The sequence below is a fragment of the Macaca thibetana genome, chromosome 6 (assembly GCF_024542745.1).
Source record: "Macaca thibetana thibetana isolate TM-01 chromosome 6, ASM2454274v1, whole genome shotgun sequence".
Taxonomy (NCBI): domain Eukaryota; kingdom Metazoa; phylum Chordata; class Mammalia; order Primates; family Cercopithecidae; genus Macaca; species Macaca thibetana.
The window spans coordinates 92,565,811-92,583,385 of NC_065583.1; the positions used below are offsets into that span (position 1 = coordinate 92,565,811).

Below are 17,575 nucleotides of genomic sequence, written 5' to 3' on the forward strand. Positions count from 1 at the left end.
ATTATTTTATCATAATTTTTATGAATTACAGCAATATTTATATTTTTTCTTCTGACAACCATATATTATATTTCATTGGCATTTAACTAAAAGTAGTAGTACTCTCTTAGTTAATTTTTTCATTTTTTTTTCATAGAGTCAGGTTTCATAGAACCAGCAAGGTGGGTTGGTAGATATATTTGTTTGTATTTGTTCCTCTAAATGAAAATGCTGATTTTTTTTCAAATATGTAATTTAACAACTTGATGAATATAGTTGGGGACTAAGACTTGGGAGGCTAATTATAAGTTGTGAGTCCAGCTGGCAATAATTTATTAAGCACCAACTGAATAAACCAAACCATGCTAGCAGCTAAAAATATATGAAAGGATATATTAAAAAAGAAAACCACGTGCTGCCTTCCAGACCTTAAATCAGAGAAGGTACATACATGTGCATTCAGCAAACGTTACCGACTACACTTTACACCATGCAAGGCACTAAAAGGGAGGAGGACAGCCAACAAGTCTCAGTTCTCAACAAGAAGCTAAAAAAGAAATTAACAAGTAACTGCATGCCAAGCACAAAGTCATGAATATCACTAAAAAATTACAAACTGACTCCCTTAGAAGCCTCAGGAAAGAAAGCAGGTGAAATCATGGAAGTCTTAAGGAAGTAGGTGCCATTAAAAATAGTTCAAGATAATTTCCCAGATTACACAAATTAGTGAATTCACTAGTGATGAGGGCATTGAAAGTAAAGGTCCAGAGGTTTCCAGAGTAAGTCACTTTCTTAAAAACAGCAATCTGTTTGTTCATCTCATCAAGTTAGTTTGGTGACATAAAATAATTATACCTTCTGAATTAATGGCCATTCAGTATGAAGAACACTGAAGAAATTTCCTTTCAAGGTTCCTGATGGTAATTGTAGCTGAGGAATCTCAAGACTGAAAGTATCACAAGAATATTTTAACTATCAGGAGTTGCCCTCCTACTGTTGCACCACTTACCCCATTGTCTAAGGCCATACTGTGCAATACAGTAGCCCCTGACCATATGTGACTATTGAGTACTTGAAATGTAACTTTCACAAACTGAGTTGTGCCATTGGTGTAAAATACACACTGCACTTCAAAGGTCTCGCTCTGTTGCCCAGGCTGGAGTGAAGTGGCACAATCTCGGCACACTGCAACCTCCGCCTCCCGGGTTCAGATGATTCCCCTGCCTCACTCTCCCGACTAACTGGGACTACAGGCACGTGCCACCACACCCAGCTAATTTTTCTTTTATCTTTTTTTTTTTTTTTTTTTTTTTTTTTGTATTTTTAGTAGAGACGGGGTTTCACTGTGTTAGCCAGGATGATCTTGATCTCCTGACCTCGTGATCCACCCAATTTGGCCTCCCGAAGTGCTGGGATTACAGGCATGAGCCACTATGCCCAGACCAAAGACTTATTTTCTAAATAATGTAAAATATGTCAATAGTTTTATATTGATCACCTGTTATATAATAAGATTTGGGGGTATATTGACTAGAATGCATATATTATTAAATTATTTTCACATATATCTTTCTACTTTTTACTGAGGATACTAGAAAATTTTAAATTATATATGTGACTCACATCATATTTCTCTTGGATTAGTGCATGTCTAAAGGCATTGTGAAGAATAATAATTTTTGAAGTATATCATGCTGGCATTTTAATATGATTATCTGATATAAAAATAATGAACTACTCAACACATGCTTCCCCAAAGCTAGGAGAAACATAAACGTTTCTCCTGATGAACTGGAATCTCCTGCCCCACTCTCATCTGATAGTAGGTGGCATCATTTCTATGCCTCTCTTTTGCTCCAGTTGGCAGAAAGGTGAGCCTAAAATTCAAGTTATTCAACTGCAGGATCTTTGAGGGAGGGTCCTTGTTTTCTGGTTTAGTTTTATCCTACCCCCTTTTTATTACGTCCCTTTGTTTTAATCCTTATTTTGATGATTTTATTATCGTGAGCTACCAAGATAGCTTTTTGGAACCAAGAAGAGCTATGGAGAGACAAGAGTGTGAATGAGCCTCATACTGTGGTGCAATCAGTGAGATGCCACCCTTCAGAGTCTGGAAAGACTCATTATGTCTGAGGCCCTTCTCTCTGATACAGGTGTGAAGCACAAGGGACGTTTAGCAATACTAGCCAGGACACACATTTGGGATCACAAATATACTGCAGAAACTATTCACAACTGACATACACAGATCCGTAAGACAGAAAGGCACTATATTCAAAGGGCAGAAAGAGCGCTGAAGTCATGCAAGCAGCTGTAAGTAATTGGGCATCATATCAGGCAGAAGTAGCAGTAACTATCAGGAATACTTAGATATCAGGCAGATGGTGGTCATCATCAGATCTGATCCTATTTCATGAAACACCACAGAGTGGAATTAGAGCATAGTGACAGCATCCAAAGATCCAAGGAAACTTAGCAGAGGCTTAGTCCCGCGTAGACAGAAGGGGACAATTTCCATGTCTATAGAGCACACTGGCCCCTGAGATATAATTCGGAATCATGGCCTCCCAGATCTAGTGAACTGCACAGATTCCAGCTCAGAATGAGCAGTAACACGGGAGCCCAGCAGTAGTAGCAGGGCCACTATATGTACCCAAAGAAGAAAAGAGAGTCAAAGGCTCCAAATATGCTTCCTATTGTTGAGTTTGGTCCAGGGACTGATAGGTTTGCTGCAGGTGGAAGTAGATTCAGCACACTTTTGTTCAGGCAGAAGCAGAGGAGGCAAGGAAGATGGGGCAAATGCCTTCTCTTTATAAACTGGAGGGATTATAGTGGTGGCTATGCAAGTCTTGTTCCAAAATCAACCATTCAAGAATATTTAGGCAACTTTAAAAGAAATACTTCTTCACAGTCTGGCCAACATCGTGAAACCCCATCTCCACTAAAAATACAAAAAAAATTAGCCGGGCATGGTGGCAGGTGCCTGTAATCCCAGCTACTTGGGAGGCTGAGGCAAGGAGAATCGCTTGAACCTGCGAGGTAGAGGTTGCCGTGAGATGAGATGACGCCATTGCACTCCAGCCCAGGCAACAGTGCGAGACTCTGTCCAAAAAAAAAAAAAAAAAAAATCCTTTTCAGTGGCTTTCCAAATCTATGGAAACTATACTGCTTCCAAAAATGCTTGTAATATTTTTAATAGGATGGTTGTGTATATCCATTTTAACACTGGTACAATCATAAAGTCAAAGAAAAAGTATAGAATTTGGGGAACGTTATGTAACTTTGAGAATCCTTACAACTGTATTTTAAAGAAATAATTAACAACAAGGAATAACTAATAATTTTTTCAGCAATAGAGAGAGATATGAGAAGGCTAGGACACAGAAAAGATCATGGCCATATAAAAATCAGGACCACAGAGTCACCACAAACTATCAGAAATATTCTAAGTCAAGTATACATAAACTTGACTGTTTTCTTAGAATGATTTTAAAAGATTTAGCACAAAACTGGGTTTCATTTCAGAAAATCAAAATTAATAAACATTTTAAATGAAAAGTAGTACACAACTGACTACAACAAAAAATGAGGAAGTCTTGGGATTGAATCAACCATAAATCACCTGTTAAATGTAAAGTACATTATGACTATATTAGCAAAATTCAAAATGAATGGCCCAAGACCCAATGAATTCATCAATTTTTTAAAAAGAAGCATGAGGCCAAAGACAGAACTAATTGATGACTTTCACAGAGTAAACCTAGGTAATTTCAAATTGTCTGTTATACTCTTCAAGGTAAAGGACACAAACCAGTGGTACCTATACACAACTTTTGTGATTTTTATTTCAAGGAGATAGATCAAATTAAAAACTCCAAGAATGTTTTCTGCCTGGTAAATATTCCAGCAACCCACATAGGCACAGAGTCAGACACCTAGTCCAGTAGTAACTCCAAGGAGGTTTTCCTGACACTGAGAAGAGGGGGTGAGTTTGGGGGGAAAAAATTAAAAAAATAAAGTATTTCCAGCCTATTCAAGGATTTGTGAAATTTAGAAAGAGCCTAATAATTCACCTATTCAAGGATTTGTTCACCTATTCAAGGATTTGTGAAATTTAGAAAGAGCCTAATAATTCTAGGATGACTGAGTTGTCACAATGTCACAAGAGCACAAATTCATATTGAGTAACTTTTCTAATAATATGAACAAAACCAAAATATAAGTTTCCCTCAACATATCAGAAATAATATATATTCTACTTAGTTCCAAGAAAGAAAAAAAAAACTTTTATAACTTGAGAAAACTCAAAATATATGACAATCTGTCACTAAATTAAAATAAGCTATAGTAATAAGTGACTATGTAAAAAACCCACTACAACTATGCGTTCATCTTCACATACAAAGGCTATTTCTAAATGGGTCAGAGTAAAGCTTTGGCTGATACATGCTGATGGCAGAAGAGGGCCAGAAATGAGCCAAAGCTGTGTGTATTCCAAAACTCATTGATATTTAAATCTGGAGTGGGTCTTTGTGCTTACATTTTGAACATGTTGTGAGAACATGAGCCTCCTGTTGCTTTGTAGTAATACATGCTCATTCTTATAAAATGTTTGCCTTGTATGGTTAAGGTATTTTACTGAGGCTGTAAAAGGAGGGCACATTACTTTAGTTGGGGTAGAGGAGAATCAACACAACCATTTTGCTAGTGCATTACTGCTAATACATGTCCTGCGAATAGAAGCATGACCTGACAGGGAAGCTTTAAGGGATGAGAGTAGTAGAGACGTCTTAGGACTTGGGAATGGGAACAAGGTATTCCTCCATATGTATGTATTACTTCCCCTTTACTGAAATAAGCACAAGAAATAACTAATGTTTTTCTCAGCTATAGAGACAGAGATAGCCAAAAAAAAGACCATGGCCATAATAAAAATCTGGACTACATAGTCACCACAAGATGATGACAGAAGATGACAGAGACATACTCTGTCAACTATACTACTGACATACACTGGAATGTTTTCTCAGAATAAGTTTTAAAGGATTTAGCGAACAACCAGTTCTTATTTCAGAAAATAAAAATTAATAAAAATTTTCAGTGAAAGGTAGTATACAATTGGCTATTATAATTGGCTATTTAGTTCTTTGTACCCTCCACAAAATTGCAAGATATTTTTTAATTTTTTATTTTAAAATAATTAAAAATTCACAAAAAATGTGCAAAGAAATGTACAAGAAGGTCCTGTGCACCCTTCATCCAGTCCCCATTCTCAATGTTAACATCATGCAAAACTACAAAACCAGGAAACTGACAATCCATGGAGCTTTTCATAGAATCCACAGATATTTCACCAACTGTACATACACTTATTTTTGTTTGTGTATGTGTGTATAGCTCTATGTCATTGTATCTCATGTGTAGCTTTGAGTAACCACTAGCACAATCAAGACACTTAACTATACCATCACCATAAGACTCCCTAGCGCTACCACTTTATGCACACCCCACCCTCTCCCCTTTCCCTCCCTAATCCCTGGCTACCACTAATCTTTCTCCATGATGATTTTATTTCATGAAGGTTGTATAAATGAAATCATTCAATAATGTATCTTTTTAAGACAGGTTTTTTTTTTCACTCAGCACAATTTCCTTGAGGTTCATCCAAGTTGTTACCCGTAATAAAAGTTTTCTAGTCTTTATTGTTGCAGTCTATAGCAAGCTTATATCACATTCTGTCCAACCATTCACCCATTGATGGGCATCTGGTCATTTCCAGTTTGGGGCTATTACAAATAAAGTTGCCGTGAACATTCATGTTCAAGTTTCTGTATGAAAATAAAATTGCCAATTTTGGCTTTTGCTGTTCTCACTCATAGGTGGGAACTGAACAATGAGATCACTTGGACTCGGGAAGGGGAACATCACACACCGGGGCCTATCATGGGGAGGGGGGAGGAGGGAGGGATTGCATTGGGAGTTATACCTGATGTAAATGACGAGTTGATGGGTGCTGACGAGTTGATGGGTGCTGACGAGTTGATGGGTGCAGCACACCAACATGGCAAAAGTATACATATGTAACAAACCTGCACGTTATGCACATGTACTCTAGAACTTAAAGTATAATAATAATAAATAAATAACAATAAATAAATAAAATTGCAACATTTTTAAGGGAATGAGTGGTGTTTTATTCACCACTGTATTCTCAACACTTCATATGACACATAATGAGTAATCAAAAAATGTCTGTTAAAGAAATGAATGAGTGAACCAAAAAATTGCCTCTAAGTGGCAGAAAATAAAAAAGGACTCATCTGTCGGGGGAAACCTAGTTGGGAGGAAATATGCCAAGAAGAGGTCGTGAAGTGGCACTGGCAGTTTTAAGACTACAGCAGTATTTCAGAAAGATTTCCTACACACAGACAAACACACATCAATCAGAATATTTTAAATTTAATTTAAATATTGAGCATCATATTAAGAAGCTGTTTGGATTAACAAGCTATAGCTGAACTTTTTAAGAAACAACTGGGGAGACTTCCATTTCTAGCCAAGATGGACTGAAAGGGACTGGATGTGCCCTGCTTCCTAAAACAACCAAAAATAAACCCCGACAAAATATACGAAACAATGGCTGTCAAGACATGAGCTATCAGACCACAAAGGATGTTGATCCCTGAGGGAGGTGAATCCTATGATGGCTCTGGCTTAAGACCGTGAAGGTTTCTTAGCAGTGGCACAGGAGGGGCAACTAACTCAAGGGAGGCAAACTCCACGAGTTGAGGAAACAGAGCTGAAGGTATGGGATAATAAAGTGGCTAAAGCTTACAGGACAGAGTTCAGGAGAGAGCAGGTGTACAGACAACAGTCCCTTGAAATCTGCAGAGAGTCACAGAGATCTGGATATGTGCATGAGGAAGCTACCCAAGGCTGGGGAAAGAAGCATCTGAAATAATTATATAGAGAACAGTACCTGGCACCTTCCTAGGGTTGGAAATAGGCCTTTTCTCACCAGCCAGAATGGAAAATCTCTTAATTTATATGCAATTAGGTAGAACCTCAGTAGTGAGAAATGAGGAAGACTATGCACTGCTCTGGTGTCTCCTAGCTAACATTTTAATCCCAAAAAATTGAAAGCAAAAAGAGCCAAGTGAATCTATCTATATCTAGCTGGTGGCATAATCACACCAAAAGAAACAATTCTACATGACTTAAAACCTCAGTAAGACATACATCTTGAAAGAGAAGAAGGGGGCTGTACACAGGGTGTACATAGGATGTGTCCATCACTACTGATGATAGTAGTCTTGGTATTATTATTCTGAGCCTGTTGTAAGTGTATTGTAGCATAAGCAAATAAGTACGCTAGTATCATTAAGAATTAAGATTGTAGGATGGTCAGTTGGGGAGAAAGGACATTGATATGATACTAGATTTATGTGACTAAATTTAAAACCTGTTGGTCTGTATATTAATAGGAAGTATTAGCGTGAGCTCCTGATGTATTTAATCTTAAAATTAAACACACACACACACACACAGATTTTTTCGAGCTTTTTCCTTTGAAAGGGCCTATATTAAGGACAAAGTCAGTAGCAATGAGCTCACTAATTTCAAGATTACAGTTTTCAAGTACTAGTTCCAAGACCAAAAAAAAAAAAAAATAGAACTAGAATTTCTTGGATAATTGCCTGATTCCAGGTTTGGAAAGGAAATGTTAAAGATGAGCCTGTTATATTTGGTCACATCAATTATCCTGGAAGCTCTCAAAAACTGGAGGTTCTTTCAAAAACACAGAGGAACCAACTGAGATAAACTTTGAGTACTCAGAGATGTGGCAAACTGGGCATTCATAAGTATGATAACTGCAATAGCTTGAAGCATATTAATGTTCATAATGAAATTTTTAAAACCATTGGTAAACTTTAGAGGATGTTAAAGAACCACACACTATATTAAGAACTGATAAAGGGAGAGAATCAAGCATCCATCCTGATTTTCTTATAAAAATTGAAACTCTAGCAAACTAGTTTATCTTTATAGAAGCATTCCACTCAATAAATAAACCAGAAATGACAGTTATATTGCCATTTTCAAGCTCTAATGAATAAATAGACATAGGCAATGATCAACACCAACTGCTAACATCACAAAAAGAGAAAGAGCCAGTAGTCTTGCCCCTCATCCCCTAAATGAATTTGATCAAGTCTTCACTACCCATTAACAGGTAAGAAACAGGGCTGAGGAGCTCATTAAATGACTCTGCAGCAATGCATCAGCAAAAGCAGACTATGGAAAGCGCTACAGCACAAACAATCCAGTTTCTTAAGAAACAAGGAAAAATAAACATAAACCTATAGATTAAAAGAGGAGACATATTAACCAATTACAATGTATGGACCTTATTTGTATTCTGCTTCAAATAGTAAAGAATACAAAACTTTAGAAGACAACCAGAAAATGTTGAATATTGGTTTTGTATATTTGAGAATAGTAAGAAAATGTTGACTTTTTAAGTGTGGTTAATTTTCTAGATGTGGTTCATTTTTAAGTTTAAAAAAATCTTAATCTTTTAAAGATAAAGACTGAAATGTTACCAGATAAAATGATGTCATGTCTGGGATTTGCTTCAAAATAATTTGAGGTGGAAGTGGAAAGTGGAAACAACAATTATGAAACAAGCTGACCCATGAGATGATAGCTGTCAAAGGTAGGTATGGTTATATAAAATTTCATTACCGTTTTCCCTCTACTTTTCTAATATATTCTTAATTTTCATAACAAAAAGTTAAATACACTTCAAAGTAGACAAATACATACTAATTTGAGGTGATGGTTAAGGACTCAGAAGTTACAGTCCATGTGTCTGAATGAAGGTAGTTTCTCAAACATGCAGATATCAGAGATTTGTAGGATTCTCTCCATGGAGAACCTTGTTTTCTCCACACAGAACACTGGTTTCTGAGCAAGGGTGGGCCCTTTTTCTGAAAACAGATCAGGGAATATGAAAGCAGTTGGCTACTTAACTGAAGATACCAAAAGGAAAAAAAATAGGACACCAAAAAACTGGGTCTACAAATGTGGTTGTTGGTTCTCCTTGTTTGTTTCAAATAAGGCTTGGTTTAGGAGCAGTCTAATAAAGCATGTGACTGCTATACTTCCAACAGTATCTTTGCAAATAAATACAACCCATACAATTCAACTGTCCATCCCACTTTTCCTGTTTGTTTATTGCTCTTCAACAGCACCTAATGCTTTTTAATTTTTTCATTCTAAGGCAAGGGAAAGGGATCTCTAGAGAAGTTAAAAAAGTTTTCTGAAGTCAAATAATTCATTAGAAAGTATGTTTTATCCAGAATCCTACTGTTTTGCTGCAGAAGGAACACTGAGTAGCTTGTCCAAGGTTCTGCCAAAGGAAGTCTCTTCTCTCACGCTCATCTGAATCCAATCCTTCCAAAATAACATGCCCAGGTCTAATAAATGGAGTTCCTAAAAGGATGGATGTCTCCCATTTAAAAAAGTATTTCCCAGAGTCTCTAGGGTTCAATGTCCTACAAATAATCAGCATTCAAGATATGAATTTACTGACTTTTAAAAGCTATACAAATTTAAAATTTTCAATATTATTTTACAGTCAATTATCCCATCTATAATATTACTGCCTAGCATTATTATAAAAGTATCATCACAAATGCTAATGATCAATTTCACTAAATGCCTGAAAAGTTCATGAGAGATTTAAACTCTGATGTGTGCTTTGGAGGAGAATCAGCTTTTGGAGAAACAAGGCTAGGGAGCACTTTTTGAGACCGATTACATTTTTGGAATTATTTGCCAAGTTGTATTGTAGAAATGGTAACAAAACTTCTTCGTTTTCTTTTCTTTCTTTCTTTCTTTTTTTTTTTTTTAGATGGAGTTTTACTCTTGGTGCCCAGGCTAGAGTACAATGGCATGGTCTCAGCTCACTGGAACCTCCACCTCCCAGGTTCAAGCGATATTCTTGCCTCAGCGTCCCAAGCAGCTGCGATTACAGACGCCTGCCACCACGCCCAGCTAATTTTGTATTTTCAGTAGAGCTAGGGTTTCACCAATATTGGTCAGGCTGGTCTTGAACTACTGACCTCAGATGATCCACTCACCTTGGCCTCCCAAAGTGCTGGGATTATAGTCATGAGCCACTATGCCCTGCCAATTATAATTAAACTTTAAAAAATATTTGTCCCTATAGCTAGAATTTTCATTAGTGTATTTATCTTTTTCATGTAGTCTTGTTTACAATGGGCCATTTTAAAAGTTGCTATCCCAGGCTTATAAAGCAATTTTATGATGTACTCCTATCGACCATATGAAAAACATTCATCTCTGAGAAAGTATCATAAAGAAATCCTACTGTAATGATAACTCAAATATTAAAGTAAACATAAAAAATTATATTGTATGACAGAATATCAAAGGAAATAGAAAATCTCTGCAAGAGGGTATTTAATTTCTGATGAAAACAAAATAGTACTCTTTACAATTTGGCCTATCACATGACAGTATTTCTCAAACTCCTGCTAAATTAATGTTGGAGCACAGTTCTTCAGGCATTAATGATTTTAGTTATGGTCAATGGTAGTTGATATACAGATAATAACTGATAGTGATATCAAATCTGTACATATTTGACTCTCTTCACATTTCTAAGTGATCTAGACCAGAACTAGGTTGTTTATATGGTAGCCACTAGTTACATGTGGGCTATTTATATTTAAATTAATTAAATGTAAATAAAATTCAAAATTAAGTTTCTCTGTTGCACTAGCCATGTTTCAAGTACTCAATAGCCACATATGGCTAGTGAGTACCATATTGGATGGTGCAACTATGGAACATGTCCATTATCACAGAAAGTTCTACTGAACAAAGTTGGTCTACATTAGAGAGGCTACTACTGATGAATGGAAAATCTCAAATATATACATAAATGTGTATATATACATATGTATAATCTATTTCTATAGCAATTTTCCTTTTGTTATAGGAGGTTTCATTAAATATGTCAAATTTAAATTTTTTTCTGGAAACATTTATATTTTAATGTAAACAGTTAAAATTGTGCCATGAGCACTGTACTATAGATTTTCATTTTCCTTGTATTACAAGGATAATGAATTTCAAAAGATTTCATTTCCTCAGGATAGTGAATTATAACATTACTTTGTCTTCTCCTTCAAATCTTTCTTTATAAACATCTATTCTAAGCCCTCTCTGCTTCCAACTTTACTCAGCAAAAGCCTACCTTTGTTATGCAGCAAGGAATTCCTACTTTAGAAGGTAGCACTTTTGGCCTCAACCTCCACATTTGTGAAGTTTATAAGTTACATAAAAAATTCAATTCCTAGCCAATTCTTCTTATTGGGTGAGGAGGCCCTTCCAAAGTTCCAGCGAATTCCTTAGTCTGACACAACTTTTCTCAATTTAGAAAGATGCATTAGGTAACATATATTAAAAGGCAGAAATATGCAAATGCATAAACAATAGAATTTGGCATAATTATGTGATAAAGTGAAATGTTCCTGCAGTTAGTTATTGAACATGAAGGATCTCTCTCATTCTTCAGAGAAACTGTGAGATAATCTCTACCATTTATGCTTAGCAAGGAGCCATACTGCGGAGGAAAAGTAGAAATACACACGAGTGACAAAAGCAAAAAAATATATATATGAAAAACTCTCAAACCACCTTCGATGAAATGTAATATGTCTGCATTTAAAGACTAGGTAAATCACACAGTGAATTTAGAAGGTGAAAAACGATGTCTATAATTACATGAGTATATAGAAAATGTTAAGTATTTTGTGAAAAGGTATGTAAACAATAACGAAAAATCATTTCATATTGAAAATAATTTAATTTTAAAAGTAGATAGTACAAACACAAAAATAAAAATAAAAATAAAGTCCAAGTAAGGAAATAGTAGAAATTTCAAATATTTTAGGAATGTCTTTCCCCAGAGTAGCATGTTGTTTAGAAACTAAATTTCCACAGTAGATTTCATAACTCCTGAACATGAATTAGAACCTTGATATTAGCTGCAGAAATGTACATTAGTTTTGGGGAAAGGGAGAAATAAAATAATGTGCCAACCTCCCAACCATATCCCCAAACAGATTTTTGCATCTTGGTCATTACACTTACTTTCAAGATACTTTTCTCAGTTTAAACATGTAATCTTGTCTCTTTGCTCACTTGCTCACTCTTCAAGCAAGCCTACAGCCAAATAAATTGCCATAAATGTTTACCAGTAAACCGTTATTTTCCAAGGAATTTTTTCTTAATTTTTTAAATTTAACAAGTTTAACTACAATTAAGAAAGTACTCCTGGCACAAGGACTTTGAAACATTGTTTGGGTCTTGGAAAAGTTTGAAACTTCCAGTTCATTAGGACTTTGAGTAGCTATTTTGTACCTAAGAATGAGAATTGATGGAGAGATTGGGACTAAACACATAATTTTATGAAATATGATGAAAACATGAGAGTTTTGGTATGACGCACGTAACGATCAAGAACCCGTTTCTTTTTAGCAGGCTTCTAAAAAGTACCTCCCTTATAATTACTAAATAAAAACACTCACTTATTCAGTACTCAGCTAGCTTTTAAAATCTGAATAACAGAAGTACACAGTGAGAGAGGTACTTACATGGTTTCCTTGGATACTGGATGATGCCATTCAGGTCTATGTTTTTATCTGAAAGTGGTGCCCTGTGGAGAAATGAGGCTTGGTGAGTGGCTGTTTATACATAGTAAGTAAATAGGAACTTTGTTTATTTTACAAAGCATTTTTTATTTTGACCCAGCTTTCCTTTTCTATCACACCCAACTCCTGTAAACAGCAATAATATAGTAGAACAGGTACTCCGTACAACTCTTTTTAACCCCACTTAAGAAATCATAATTATTAAGGCAGAAGTTCAGAATGCTTTGGCTAAGGATGTTACTCCTTGGATTGCTGTATATATCTTAACTAGTTTATTTATGTCAGACATATTAATGAATATTGCTTGCCTCTCTATTTTCCTCAAAAGGAATATTTCTCAAACCACTAATAAAGAAATTAGTCTAAAACATTCACATAAATGATAAATGTCCTTACCTTAACCAAAAGATAAGAGAACTCAAGCTTTAGCCAGTTTCTAAACATGAAGGGATTGCACAGACCTTAGCTGCCATTTTACATGTTCTAGTGGCATCCTAGATTCCCAATGGTTTTAGTGCTATCAGCATACAATTTTGACATCCAGTCCCTCAGAACTACACACATTCTAATTTTGGTAGCATGATTAATCCCTCCTATGTGATAAGTTATTTAACCTTCTAATATTTCTTAGAATCGAAAAGAACAAATGAGTTGCAGCAAAGAATGGCAAATAACTTTAATGCTTAACACAGTTTAATAACCTGAAATGAAGTAAGTATGTGCTACGTTTCCATTAAAAAGTTTCCAGCCACAATTAATTGAACGAAAACTTGTCTTGTTCCAAGATTATTCTTGGAAATGTAATTTTAAAATCTGCTTGAAATGAGGAAACTTACTTTTTTATACCATATGAAAGCAATTTCATTTTTTAGGAATGATTTTTGGATAGACTTCCGATTGGATATTTTCCATTGGAACTAGCAGCATAGGGGGTCGGGAGGGGGGAGGGGAGGGAAGCAATTCTGTGTTCTTTCGCCAGCACTGACAAAGGTCTGGTTGTCAGTGATACCTTTACAGCTAAATTTACTCCAGAGTGACAGAAACAGGTGCACCTCGGCCTGCCAGACACTTGTGCAGAGAGATCACGCATCTCACGGCTTGACGATCAAGGGGGCAAAGCCTCGGTCTTCATAGAAAAGGAGAAGAGGCAAACGCAGCCCAAACTGGGGGGTTTCTCTTCAAAGCCAGCTGGTCTGGCTTTATTCTACAGGAATTTTTTTACCTGTCAGGATTTGGACAACAAAGCCCTCAGCAGGTGCTGACGGGTACAACTTCCTGGAGAAGCAGAAAGGCACTGGTGAGTTTCAATTGCCAAAATATATTTTTTAATCTCTAAAAGTTAATGTTGTTGTCTTGAAAGAGGCACCACTGAGGTACCTGTGTTCACAAAGTTGATGAGACCACTGGAATCAGAGCCAACTCACTCAACAGTGGATTTGCCTGGTGTGAAAGTAAAGCTGTTAGCATATAATAATTTTTTAGTTTTTTTTCTTTTTTTAGGTTTTAAAAAAGATTCCATTTTTAAATATTGATCTCATTTCATTACTGTTTTCAATCTTTGGAAGATGAAGAGTTAATTACATTTATAATGTTACATGATTTAACACATATTTTAGTCTTCTTTTATCTAATTATCTAATTCTGTCATAATCTTTTCTGAATAAAAAGCTATTTTCTAATAAATCTCCCAAATAAAAAGGTGCAATGGTGGTACACACTGTTTTCGAAAATTACATGTACTGGCTTTTTAAAATGTGTGCATGCTACAAGAACATGAATAGAGAGAATACGCAATTAACTTTATTTTAATACATTTTTAAAACATATATTGCATGTATAATTAAATAATTTAAAATATATTGCATGTTTAATAATTAAATAAAAGTAAATCGTATTATAGTAAATATTATTTAATAATTAAAAGTGGCAATATTTTCTCATTACTTTACAAAGAGTGTCTTTTGAGAAAAATCTTTGAAATTAACAATAAGACAGTATTAAAGCAGGTTTTTACATCATTGATTTCCAAAATTAGTATATTTATATATTTTTTATTTTTATTTTGTGAATTCAAAAGTTTAGGCAAAAATATTTTCTTCAGAATAGGATTTTAATTAATGCAAAACATGAAAAAATGAGACCACATGTTAGGACATATTTTTAAAAAGTGATTCTATTTCAGGGATTCATTCTTTTAACTATGCTTCACAGCATTTTTCTACAAATTGTTGTATTATAGTAAATTGAAAACATTTATTTAAGCAAGTAAGCAGCTCAAAGCTAGAGCCTATACATAGTAAACATATGAAACCATTTTAATAACCAAATTCCATATTCACAAGCAACATGGGCTAATTAATTTAACAGAAACAACAGTATACATTGATCAAGAATGTTATAAATTATTATGCATAAAATCAATTTTCTAGGCTGTGGGGGGTAGAATTGGTGCTTAAGAAAGAAAAGACTCCTACCAATATAAATTACTAATACTATGAGGCAATTGTTTTATTCTGATGATCCCATAAATAACTTTCAATCTACATCCTTTATACATGATTGTATAGTGGAAAAAAAATAATGACCGCTGTATCTGAAATAAATTTTAAATCAATGACGACATGGATATGCCACAAATGTATAACTAACACACTCTTTTAAACTGTCGTAATTACTGTTGAAAATTGTGAAATATTTGTGGTTTAAAAAATTATCAGAACTACTCCACCCAAGCAAAATATCTAATATTTTAAAAACATAATGTTATCCACAAACATTTTAATGAACCCATATTTTAAAACATTAAACCCAAATATACTATTTATTATAAATTGTTACATGTATGTTATATTTCAAATTATTAAACCATTTAAAAATATATATGTATTTATTGCGATTAAGCTGCTACTTTCATATATTTTGTCATGCTTCATTATGTTTCATTATATTGATTCAGACACCTGAGTAACTGTAGTCGCTAAATTTTTAGAATAACTTCATTAGCCTCTTAAAGAATTAGTTTGTATTTCATGCACTTGAAAATTTTACTTTTATTTTTCTAGTCTGTTAAATGCTACATTCCTAAACAATCACAATATTTACTTTTAAAGATGATGGTTACTGCAAAACTGAACAACATGTGTTCTTATTTCAACTTCAGAATTATATTTGTTAAGTTTTCACGTGCATTACCATTGGCTATAATTATTACATTGTCAGTAAGTATAAGCAAACCAAAAGCTTCTGTCAAACTATTGTTTATGACTCTGTCAATTATCTAAGTATAAATGAATCTACTGGAAATAATGTTAGATATAGCTCAAGTATTTCAAAATAACTAAATTTATCATTTTAACTGTGCCTGAATTGTAGATTTAATCTAAAATCACATTATTTTTTTCTTTTCATTATGAGAAGCTGTAAATTCTTGTCCACCATGTAGCTATGTTTGTCCTTTCTAATAAATCTTCAACATCGTGTCACAAAAAAAAAAAACCCAAAAAACTATGCCAACTCCCTCAATATATGGGAATGGTTTATTTTAATAAAATATTGGAGTTTAAAGTAGCATTGATTTACACCTGCTCTAAATATTTAACATTAAAACATAGGCATTTCAAGCATTATTTGCGAGATATCTTCCTATCTTAAAGACAGCTTATTTACAGTGGAGAAAAATTGTTTTCCTGTTTCAGAAAGACACTTGGAAAAACATGTTATTTAACCTTACATATTAATAGGGAAAATCTTGATTCTACCAGTAATTAACTTCAATTAATTATATTTTAAATATCAGCCTATTTAATTTCAATGCAACAAAATTTCCAGCTAAAATGATTTACTTGTAAGTATTTAAAGCAACAAAATATTTTGGCAGCTTTATATGTATCTCCTCATTGACCAGCCACCTGACTGACAGCTGTCAACTGTCCATGTGCCAAATGTAACCCAGTAAAGATAAAAATTACATATTACTCATCCCTGTTGATAATACCTGGTGCCAGTAGGTTTCAAATAGGAATAACTAGACTATAGATAAAACACAAATAAGTGGGGAATCATTTCTACTGCCTACTTCTCCTCCCCTGTCATTAACTCATTTCCCCTTCTTTTTCTTATTGATCTCTTTTCCCTTGCTATTCGTATCTACAGAGTTATTTTCCTTAAAGGAACTTTCAGAGTATGTTACAAGTCTGTGTCCATGAAAATACTGGGCAGCCAGGTAATAATGCCCACACATTTCTTTTAGTCCTATTTTCTTTTAAGCTCATAAACTATTTCAGAGTTATGGGAAGAAAGCTTTAAAGCTTTCAGCTTCTCATTTTCAAAGAAAATGAAATCAAAGAACAAAAATGAAATTTACCAAAGGTCACCAAGGTGGCTATGTAGATACAGACTTGGGTCTGTTTCCCAACTGAATATCCAGTGATTTTTTTTTCTAATTAGACTTTAAACATGTTGACTATTAAACTATAAGTAACAATGATCACATGGAAAATTAATGTGAATTACATTCCTTTGAAGAACACTTTTCAGTTACCAAACAATACCTTGTTAGAGAAATGCACATTTTTATCACAGCATATTAAAATGTAGTTCTAAAAAATACAAAGACTATAAATGTACTAAAACATCTATGGTACAAACATTTTTTATTCGTTTTACCTTTTAAAAGGATTTCCAAACTGGAAATACTTGTGAATGTATATGAAATATCAGAAATAAAAAAAATCAAAGGTAATATATATATTTAGAAGATAAATGTAGAAATCAAAAATATAGGTTGGCATATAGGGTTTTAAGATTGAAAGTAATTAAAAACACAAAATATACTAACACATAAGCATATG

General features: G+C 34.3%; 1 protein-coding gene and 1 long non-coding RNA gene across 8 annotated transcripts in view; one reads left to right on the plus strand and one right to left on the minus strand.

Moving 5' to 3' along the window:
* The window catches only part of LOC126957495 (uncharacterized), a 75,707-nt gene that overhangs the window by 46,318 nt on the left and 11,814 nt on the right, over positions 1-17,575 (minus strand). For 4 of the 5 annotated variants that reach the window (XR_007726792.1, XR_007726789.1, XR_007726788.1 and 1 more), the window contains exon 2: positions 12,669-12,730. This is a non-coding gene — a long non-coding RNA (uncharacterized LOC126957495). Of the gene's footprint in view, positions 1-8,805; positions 8,970-12,668; positions 12,731-17,575 lie in introns of all 5 variants that reach the window. The other variant, XR_007726791.1, reaches the window with a different exon arrangement.
* MEF2C (myocyte enhancer factor 2C) overlaps positions 13,832-17,575 on the plus strand; it is a 182,564-nt gene continuing 178,820 nt past the window's right edge. Inside the window, exon 1 of one of the 3 annotated variants that reach the window (XM_050795483.1) lies at positions 13,832-14,022. The gene's annotated coding sequence lies outside the window, so the exon portion shown is untranslated. The remainder of the gene's footprint in view (positions 14,023-17,575) is intronic. The other 2 variants (XM_050795460.1, XM_050795457.1) reach the window with 2 other exon arrangements.